Consider the following 11,614-nt stretch of genomic DNA (forward strand, 5'->3'; position numbering starts at 1 on the left):
GACAACGATGATCATGGAGCCCCGAAGATGGAGACCAAAAGGAGCAAAATGATATTGGCCATATCATGTCACTATTTGATTCCATGTGATGTTTATCATGTTTTACATCTTATTTGCTTAGAACAACGGTAGCTTAAATAAGATGATCCCTCACTAAAATTTCAAGAAAAGTGTTCCCCCTAACTATGCACCGTTGCGAAGGTTCGTTGTTTCGAAGCACCACATGATGATCGGGTGTGATAGATTCTAACGTTCGAATACAACGGGTGTTGACGAGCCTAGCATGTACAGACATGGCCTCGGGACACATGCGAAACACTTAGGTTGACTTGACGAGCCTAGCATGTACATACATGGCCTCGGAACACGGAAGACCGAAAGGTCGAACATGAGTCGTATAGAAGATACGATCAACATGAGATGTTCACCGTTGATGACTAGTCCGTCTCACGTGATGATCGGACACGGCCTAGTCGATTCGGATCATGTTTCACTTAGATGACTAGAGGGATGTCTATCTGAGTGGGAGTTCATTAAATAATTTGATTAGATGAACTCAATTATCATGAACATATTCTAAATTGTCTTTGCAAATATGTTGTAGATAAATAGCTCACGTTGTAGCTCCTTGTTTCAATACGTTCCTAGAGAAAGATTAAGTTGAAAGATATTGTAAGCAATGGTGTGGACTAGGTCCGTAGTCCGAGGAGTGTCCTCATTGCTACACAAAAGGCTTACGCCTTTGATGCACCGCTCGATGTGCAAACCCCTACAACGTCGTGTGTGGATGTTGTGAACACCTGACAGACACATCCTGATGACTACTTGATAGTTTAGTGCACCATACTTTACGGCTTAGAATCGGGATTCCAATGACGTTTTGAACGTCATAAGACATATGAGATGTTCCAAGAGCTGAAATTGGGATTTCAGGCTCATGCCCGTGTTGAGAGGTATGAGACCTCTGACAAGTTCTTTTGCCAACAAGATGGAGGAGAATAGCTCAGCTAGTGGGCATGTGCTCAGAATGTCTGGGTGCTACAATCACTTAAATCAAGTGGGAGTTAAACTTCCAGATAAGATAGTGATTGATAGAGTTCTCTAGCCACTATCACTAAGCTACTAGATCTTCATGATGAACTATGACATGCAAGGTATGGAGTTGATCCTGGAGCTGTTCGCGGTGCTTAAGACCGCAAAAGGTAGAAATCAAGAAGGAGCATCAAGTGTTGATGGTTTAACAAGACCACTGGTTTCAAGAAGGGCAAGGGCTAGAAGGGAAACTTCATGGATGGCAAACCAGTTGCCGCTCCAGTGAAGGAACCCAAGGTTGAACCCAAACCCGAGACTAAGTGCTTCTATTGTAAGGGGAACGGTCACTAGCAGCGGAATTACCCCAAATGCATTGTAGATAAGAAGGCTGGCAACTTCAAAGTATATACGTGTTATTAATGTGTTCCTCACTAGTACTCCTGGTAGCACCTGGGTATTGGATACCGGTTCAGTTGCTATTATTGGTGACTTGAAGCAAAAGCTACGGACTAAACGGAGACTGGCTAAGGGCGAGGTGACGATGTGTGTTGGAAGTGTTTCCAAAGTTGATGAGATCACCATCGCACGCTCCATCTGCCTTCGGGATTAGTATTGAACCTAGATAAATGTTATCAGGTGTCTACGTTGAGCATGAATATGATTAGATCATGTTCATTGCAATATGGTTATTCATTTAAGTTAGAGAATAATGGTTATTCTGTTTACATGAATAATACCTTTCATGGTCATGCACCCTATGTGAATGGTTCATTGAATCTCGGTCGTAGTAATACACATGTTCACGCCAAAAGATGTAGAGTTAATAATGATAGTACCACTTTCTTGTGGCACTACCGCTTAGGTCATATTGGCATAAGATGCATGATGAAACTCCATGTCGATGGATGTTTGGAGTCACTTGATTTTGAATCGCTTGACACATGCGAGCCATGCCTCATGGGCAGGATGACTAAGACCCCGTTTTCAGGTACAATGAAACGGGCAAGTGACTTATTGGAAATCATACATGTTGATGCATGTGATCCAATGAGAATTGAAGCGTGCGGTGGATATCGCTATTTTCTCATCTTCACTGATGATTTGGGTAGATATAGGTATATCTACTTAATGAAGCACAAGTCTGAAACGTTTGAAAAGTTCAAGCGATTTCAGAGTGAAGTTAAGAATCATCATAACAATAAGATCATGTTCCTACGATCTGATCAAAAGGGGATTTTCTGAGTTATGAGTTTGGCAATCACTTAAGACATTGTGGAATTGTTTCAGAATTGAAGCCACCTGGAACACCACAAGGTAATGGTGTGTCCGGACGTCGTAATCGAACCCTATGAGATATGGTGCGATCTATGATGTCTCTTACCATTCTACCGTTTTCATTTTGAGGTTATGCATTAGAGACAGCTGCATTCACTTTAGATAGGACACCATCTAAGTCCGTTGAGACGACATCATATAAACATTGGTTTGACAAGAAACCAAAGTTGTCGTTTCTTAATGTTTGGGGCTGCGATGCTTAAGGCTTCAGCCGGAGAAGCTCGAACCCAAAAGCGGACAAACACATCTTCATAGAATACCCAAAGGTGACAGTTGGGTATACCTTCTATCTCAGATCCGAGGGCGAATTGTTTGTCGCTAAGAATGGGTCCTTTCTCGAGAAGGAGTTTCTCTCGAAAGAATTGAGTGGGAGGAAGATAGAACTTGATGAGGTTGTCGAACCTTTGTTTCAACCAGAGAGTGATGCAACACAGAAAGATGTTTTCTGTGGCGCCTACGTCTGTTGAAGAGGAAGTTAATGATAGTGATCATGAAGCTTCGGATCAAGTTGCTATCGAACCTCGTAGGTTGACAAGGATATGTACTACTCCTGAGTGGTACGGTAATCCTGTCTTAAATATCATGTTGTTGGACAACAATGAACCTACGAACTATGGAGAAGCAATGGTGGGTCCGTGTTCCGAAAAATGGTTAGAAGCCATGGAATCCGAGATAGGATCCATGTATCAGAACAAAGTATGGACTTTGGTGGACTTGCCCGATGATCGGCAAGCCATTGAGATAAATGGATCTTTAAGAAGAAGACGGACGTGGACGGTAATGTTACCGTCTATGAAGCTCGACTTGTGGCAAAGAGTTTTTTTTCACAAGTTCAAGGAGTTGACTACGATGAGAATTTCTCACCCATAGCGATGCTTAAGTCCGTCGGAATCATGTTAGCATTAGCTGTATTTTTCGATTATGAAATCTGACAGATGGATGTCAAAAACAAGTTTTCTTACCAGTTTTCGTAAGAAAGAGTTGTATGTGATACAATCAAAGTTTTGTCGATCCTAAGGATGCTAAAAGGTATGCTGGCTCCAGCGATCCTTCTATGGACTAGAGCAAGCATCTCGGAGTCAGAATATATGCTTTGATGGAGTGATCAAAGCTTTTAGGTTTATACAATGTTTGCTAGAAACTTGTATTTACAAGAAAGTGAGTGGGAGCACTACTACATTTCTGATAGGTATATGTGGATGACATATTGTTGATCCGAAATAATGTAGAATTTCTGGAAAGCATAAACGGTTGTTTGAAGAGTGTTTTTCAAAGGAAGACCTGGATAAAGCTGCTTACATATTGGGCATCAAGATCTATAGAGATAGATCAAAACGCCTGATGATACTTTCAAAGAACACACACCTTGACATGTTTTTGAAGGAGTTCAAAATAGATCAGTCAAAGAAGGGGTTCTTACTTGAGTTGTAAGGTGTGAAGTTGAGTAAGACTCAAAGCTTGACCACGGCAGAAGAAAGAAGAAGGACGAAGGTCGTCCCCTATGCTCTTGTCATAGGCTCTATACGGTATGCCATGCTGAGTACTACACCTGATGTGTGCCTTGCCACATGTCTGGCAAGAGGGTACAAAGGTGATCTAGGACTGGATCACCAGATAGCGGTCGAAATTATCCTTAGAGGAATAAGGAAATGTTTCTCGGTTATGGAGGTGATAAAGAGTTCGACATAAAGAGTTACGTCGATGCAAGCTTAACACCTATCCGGATAGCTCTGAGTAGAGATACCGGATACGTATAATGGAGCAATAATTTGGAATAGCTCCAAGTGGAACGTGGTAGCAGCATCTACGATATACAATTTTGCGAAATACATAGGGATCTGAATATGGCAAGACCCGTTGACTACAACCTCTCTCACAAGCATAACATGATCAAACCCAGAACTCCTTGAGTATTAATCACATAGTGATGTGAACTAGATTAGTGACTCTAGTAAACTCTTTGGATGTTGGTCACATGGCGATGTGACCTGTGAGTGTTAATCACATGGCGATGTGAACTAGATTATTGACTCTAGTGCAAGTGGGAGACTGTTGGAAATATTCCCTAGAGGCAATAATAAATTGGTTATTATTATATTTCCTTGTTCATGATAATCGTTTATTATCCATGCTAGAATTGTATTGATAGGAAACTCAGATATATGTGTGGATACATAACAACACCATGTCCCTAGTAAGCCTCTAGTTGACTAGCTCGTTGATCAATAGATGGTTACGGTTTCCTGACCATGGACATTGGATGTCGTTGATAACAGGATCACATCATTAGGAGAATGATGTGATGGACAAGACCCAATCCTAAGCCTAGCACAAGATCGTGTAGTTCATTTGCTAAAGATTTTCTAATGTCAAGTATCATTTCCTTAGACCATGAGATTGTGCAACTCCCGGATACCGTAGGAGTGCTTTGGGTGTGCCAAACGTCACAACGTAACTGGGTGGCTATAAGGGTTCACTACAGGTATCTCCGAAAGTGTCTGTTGGGTTGGCACGAATCGAGACTGGGATTTGTCACTCCGTGTAACGGAGAGGTATCTCTGGGCCCACTCGGTAGGACATCATCATAATATGCACAATGTGACCAAGGAGTTGATCACAGGATGATGTGTTATGGAACGAGTACAGAGACTTGCCGGTAACGAGATTGAACAAGGTATCAGGATACCAACGATCGAATCTCGGGCAAGTACAATACCGCTGGACAAAGGGAATTGAATACAGGATTGATTGAATCCTCGACATCGTGGTTCATCCGATGAGATCATCGTGGAACATGTGGGAGCCAACATGGGTATCCAGATCCCGCTGTTGGTTATTGGCCGGAGAGTTGTCTCGGTCATGTCTGCATGGTTCCCGAACCCATAGGGTCTACACACTTAAGGTTCAATGACGCTAGGGTTATTAGGAAGACTTGTATGTGATTACCGAATGTTGTTCGGAGTCCCAGATGAGATCCCGGACGTCACGAGGAGTTCCGGAATGGTCCGGAGGTAAAGATTTATATATGGAAATTTGTTGTTCGGGTTCCGGGAAAAGTTCGGTTTTTTCCGGTATTGTACCGGGAAGCTTCTGGAAGGTTCCGGAGGATTCCGGAGGGGTTCGGAGGTCCGGAAAATGTTCCACCACGTCCAATACAGCAGCATGGGTTGTAGGGGGGTGCCCTAACCTTAATGGGCCAAGGGCACCAGCCCCCCCAACGCCCATGCGCATGGGAGAGGGGAAACCCTAAGGGGGAGGGCCTCCACTTGACTTGGGAGTCACTCCTCCCCTCCTTGGCCACCGCCCCCAACCCTAGTTGGGATCTAGTGTAGCGACTAGACCTCAAATAGTCTGATCTCTGTGCTCCGGTGTCATCCCTGGATCAGTAATGCTGACACCACACAGTACTCGGAGCAGAGTAGCAATCACACACTTATTACATCGAGTGTCTCAAAAGAGAACTTATTACAATAAATATGGCTTAAGGCCATCTAATAACGATAACAGCGGAAGGCTTGGAAGATAAGTGAGTCCATCAACTCCAACGGCATCACTGAGTATAGAACCACGACCTAAAAACTCCTTAATCGTCGTCTGAAAAGTCTGCAACATTAACGTTGCAGCCCGAAAACGGGTCAGCACATGGAATATGCTGGCAATGTAACACATAGAGAGTAATGGAATGAAACAATTATACTATATGCATATTTGGCTGGTGGAAAGCTCTATGGTTACAGTTTTGTGGAAAGCCAATTTTCCCTACTTCAAAGAAATAAATTTATTTAACTATCATGGTAGTTGTTAAACATTGAGAATGGTTGACAGCATTCTCAATCCCAATTAAGCATCATCATTAAACATAACCCAACAAAATTAATTTAGAGTAACATGTTGAGATTCACATGATAATCCAAGTACTAGATACTCAAGATGTCCATAACCGGGGACACGGCTAACCATGATTAGTTTATTACACTCTGCAGAGGTTTGCGCACTTTTCCCCACAAGACTCGATCACCTCCATTTGGTTTCTCGCACTACATGGTGTTTGAGAAGACGGATGACCGAGACATAGTCTTTCAGAAGCGCTACCACCTTACGATCGGGTAGACCGTACCACCTACATCCCCTACATCTGCTAGTCTACCACTGTAAGAGTTCGCACAACTTAGTCAACTATGCTAGAGCCCATAATAGCTTGTGCCTGCACACGGAAGTTTCTAGTATGAATAGTCTCTTGATCCCTTTGAGCCTGGGTGGCGGTCCAAAAGAAAAACAGGCAAGTCCTGGAATACCCAGGTGCCTCAATCCACCCAGATGTGTATTTAAGTTGCCACCTTAGATAAACCATTAATTAACAAACTCACATCTGTCATGGATATCACTCACCCAATCCACGTCTACTAGCATAGCATGGCATAATAAGCAAACGTAGAAGTAACTCCCAAAGGTTTGATAATAAACAGGTAATAGGTACTACCTCATCTACTTCCCATCCCACAATTTAATTAGATCCTAATCATGCAATGTGTGAGGATTGATCTAATGCAATAAAACTGGGTAGTAGAAAAGGTATGATCGAAGTGTTACTTGCCTTGCTGATGATCCGCGAAACCTAGAGATTCGAAGTAACAAGCGGCGCACTCCGGGTACTCTATCGCAAACAAACAAACAAGCATACAATAAGAAATCATCTAATGCACAGGTAAAACTCAAATAAGAGATCTAACTAGAAGGTTCAACTTAAGAACTCCGGTTGGCAAAAAGAATCAAATCGAACGAAGCAACGAAAGTCAAACGGCGAAAGAAAACAACTTCATTCTAGTAATCTGGATCTAGGGCAAATTTTACAGTAGCAAGATCTTGTTTCAGTTGGTTAAACGGATAGAGGGTTTCGAGACGAAACTCTAGGCGCTTGAATCGCCTGATTCCGATAAACGAGCGAAAAGTTATACTAAAACGAAAATCGGATCAGGAATCACGATCAGAAAAATCGCGGATTTAATCCGAGAAAAAGAAAAACGACGAACGTTCGCTAGAACGAACGAATGGACGAACGCTCACTATTTAAATAAACCGGAAAAACCGATCTATTTAAAAAAACCGAAACTAAAAAAAACCGACGGAAAAACCGACGAAAACTGATCTATTTTAAAAAAACGATGGCACGGAAGTCGAGGCATGGCGAACCTCGGGCGGCGGAATTCGGCGGCGGCGCGTGGGGCGGGGCGGGGCGGCTCGAGGCTCGGGTTTGCCCGGGTGGGCTGCCCCGGCTTTTAAAGCCTGCCGGGCCAGAGTCCCGGACGGACACGACCCGGTTAGGTCGGTTCACTTTTTTTAAAAAAATATTACGCGCGGAAGAAAAATAAAAAGAAATACTAAACGGACTCCAAAAATACCGAAATAAATTTTCACGGGCTTCTAAAATCAAGCCGCACAAGGTGAACATTTATTTGGGACCTAAATGCAATTTTGAAAAACACACATTTTTCCTAAATTCAAATAAAACACCGAAAAACTCCGAAATAAAAATCTTATTTGATTTTATTATTAAATCCTCAATATTTCTTTATTTTGGGAAAGTCATTTTATTCCCTTTCTCATATTTTTGTAATAGAAATAATTGATGATAAAATAAATAAAATCAAATGATCCTATTCTCAAAATTTGAGAAAACTCAAATATGAAAATAACGAAATCCCCAACTCTCTCCGTGGGTCATTGAGTTGCGTAGAATTTCTAGGATCAACCAAAATGCAAAAAAATATATGATATGCAATGATGATCTAATGTATAACATTCCAAATTGGAAATTTGGGATGTTATAAACCTACCCCCCTTAAGATGAATCTCGCCCTCGAGATTCGGGTTGGCTAGAAAATAGGTGAGGGTGGTCCTTGAGTAAAACTTCCTCTCATTCCCAGGTGGCTTCATCCTCTGTGTGGTGGCTCCACTGAACTTTGCAAAACTTGATAACCTTGCTGCGAGTGACTCGACTGGCAAATTCGAGAATCTTAATTGGTTTCTCCTCGTAGGTCAAATCGTTATCCAACTGAATAGTTTCCAATGGCACTGTGTCTCTCAATGGTATGTCAGCCATCTCCGCGTGACATTTCTTTAACTGAGAAACGTGGAACACATCATGAACTCCTGACAATCCTTCGGTCAATTCCAACTTGTAGGCCACTTCTCCCATACGCTCCAAAACTCGATACGGTCCTACAAATCGTGGCGCTAACTTCCCTTTAACTCCAAAACGCTTTGTTCCCCGAAGTGGAGATACTCGAAGATAAGCTCTATCTCCGACTTCGTAAACTGTCTCCTTGCGTTTAGCATCTGCATAACTTTTCTGCCTGGATTGGGCTATCTTGAGCCTATCGCGAATCAACTTCACCTTCTGTTCAGACTCTTTAATCAAGTCAGGTCCAAACAACTGGCGGTCTCCAACTTCGTCCCATGATAACGGTGTCCTGCACCTCCTTCCGTACAATGCTTCGAAAGGGGCCATCTTTAAACTGGTTTGGTAACTGTTGTTGTAAAGAACTCTGCATATGGCAAATTATTGTCCCAACTAGATCCATAATCTAGCGCACAAGCTCTCAGCATATCCTCCAAAATTTGATTGCTCTCTCGGTCTGTCCATCTGTCTGTGGATGAAAAGCTGTACTGAATTCTAGCCTGGTTCCCAAAGTTTCATGCAACTGCTTCCAGAACTTTGAGGCAAATTGGGTTCCTCTATGTGATACGATACTCCTTGGAACTCCATGCAGACATACGATCCTGGTCATGTATATCTTTGCCAACTTAGCACTGGTGTAAGTGGTCTTTACTGGGATGAAATGAGCTACTTTCGTCAATCGATCGACTACAACCCAAATCGAGTCATAGCCTGAACGAGTCCTGGGTAATCCCGTCATAAAATCCATGCCTAACTTATACCACTTCCATTCGGGTATCGGCAATGGTTGTAGCAATCTTGCTGGCTTCTGATGCTCTGCCTTTACTCTCTGACATACATCACAAACTGCTACATACTCTGCAATATCCTTCTTCATTCCGGTCCACCAGAAAATATCTTTCAAATCCAAATACATCTTGGTATTTCCTGGGTGAATTGAATATGGTGAATCGTGTGCCTCTTGCAAAATCAACTTCCTGATCTCTAGGTCATTGGGCACATAAACACGGTCTTCAAACCATAGGGTGCCGTGCTCATCCTCATGAAATCCTTTAGCTTTTCCTTTGCTCAGTTTCTCCTTTATAGCGGCAATCTCTTTGTCAGTTTTCTGAGCTTCCCTGATTCTATCCATCAAAGTTGACTGAATCTCCAATGCTGCTACATAGCCTCTTGTAACTATTTCCAAACATAGTTCACGAAGATTTTCTGCTAACTCCTTGGGTATTTCTCCCGTCATTAGCGTGTTGACATGGCTCTTACGGCTTAATGCGTCAGCTACTACATTAGCCTTTCCGGGGTGATAATGCAATCTCATATCATAATCCTTGATGAGCTCCAACCATCTCCTTTGTCTGAGGTTCAACTCCTTCTGTGTGAAAATGTACTTCAAACTCTTATGATCCGTATACACCTCACAATGATTTCCAATCAGAAAATGTCTCCATGTTTTCAATGCATGCACTACGGCTGCTAATTCCAAATCATGCATAGCATAATTCAACTCATGAGGCTTCAGTTGTCTTGAGGCATATGAAACAACTCTCCCTTCCTGCATAAGCACTGCTCCAAGTCCTCGACGTGAAGCGTCGCAATACACCTCATAATCTTTGGTCTGGTCTGGCAAAATCAATACTGGTGAGGTAACTAAGCGTTTCTTCAACTCCTGGAAACTAGCCTCACATTCCTTTGTCCATATGAACTTGGTATCTTTCTTTAACAACTCGGTCATAGGCTTCGCAATCTTTGAGAAATTCTCAATAAATCTCCAGTAGTATCCTGCGAGTCCAAGAAAACTCCGGATCTCTCCAACTGTTGTTGGGGCTTCCCACTTGGTCACGGTTTCAACTTTAGTGGGATCAACTGCTATACCTTCTCCAGATATAACGTGTCCGAGGAATCCTACTTCCTTCAACCAAAACTCACATTTGCTGAACTTGGCATATAATTGATGTTCTCTGAGCTTTCCAAGTACCAAACGCAAATGCTCCTTATGCTCCTCTTCATTCTTCGAATAAACCAGGATATCATCAATGAACACTACGACGAACTTATCCAAAAACTCCATAAACACTTTGTTCATCATGTTCATAAAATAGGCAGGTGCATTAGTCAGACCAAATGACATAACGGTATACTCGTACAGCCCATACCTGGTGGTAAAAGCTGTCTTAGGTATATCCTGTTCTCGAATCTTCAACTGGTGGTATCCTGATCGCAGATCGATCTTGGAAAATACCTTAGCTCCTTGCAATCGATCAAACAGATCGTTGATCATTGGTAGTGGGTACTTGTTCTTGATCATTACTTCATTCAATCCTCGATAATCAACAACCATCCTTAACGATCCATCCTTCTTCTCCACTAGAAGTACTGGCGATCCCCAAGGCGAAGAACTTGGGCGAATATATCCCTTATCCAGTAACTCCTTAATCTGCTTCTTAATTTCCACCAAATCCTTTGCTGACATCCTATATGGTCTCTTTGATATTGGCCCTGTGCCTAGCAATAGCTCAATCAAAAACTCAATATCTCTATCCGGTGGCATGCCTGGCAACTCTTCTGGAAATAGTTCAGGGAAATCCCTTACCACTGATACTTCCTCCTGCACAACTCCTGTTAAGAAATTTACTTGGGTCCTCTTTGGCACATGTCGGGATACATACTTGATCCTTCTCCCTTCTGGGGTGGTAAGCAAAATTGACTTACTAGCACATTCAATATTCCCTTCATACTTTGATAACCAATCCATGCCTAATATCACATCCAATCCTTGAGATTCCAATACTATTAGGTCTAAGGGAAAAACATAGTTACCAATCCTTAATGGTAACCAATCGCACCATCGACTAGCCATATACTCTGCTCCAGGCGAGGTTACTAACATGGGTGACCTAAGGGCTTGGGTTGATAGGTTATACTTATCCACAAATCCCCTTGAGATGTATGAATGCGATGCACCAGTATCAAAAAGAACAAGTGCAGTAAATGACTTAACCAAAAACTTACCTATTACTGCATCAGGCTGAGCTTCAACCTCCTCCACGCTAACGTGGTTCACCTGTCCCCTGT

Source organism: Triticum urartu, chromosome 3 (assembly GCF_003073215.2).
Source record: "Triticum urartu cultivar G1812 chromosome 3, Tu2.1, whole genome shotgun sequence".
NCBI classification, from domain to species: domain Eukaryota; kingdom Viridiplantae; phylum Streptophyta; class Magnoliopsida; order Poales; family Poaceae; genus Triticum; species Triticum urartu.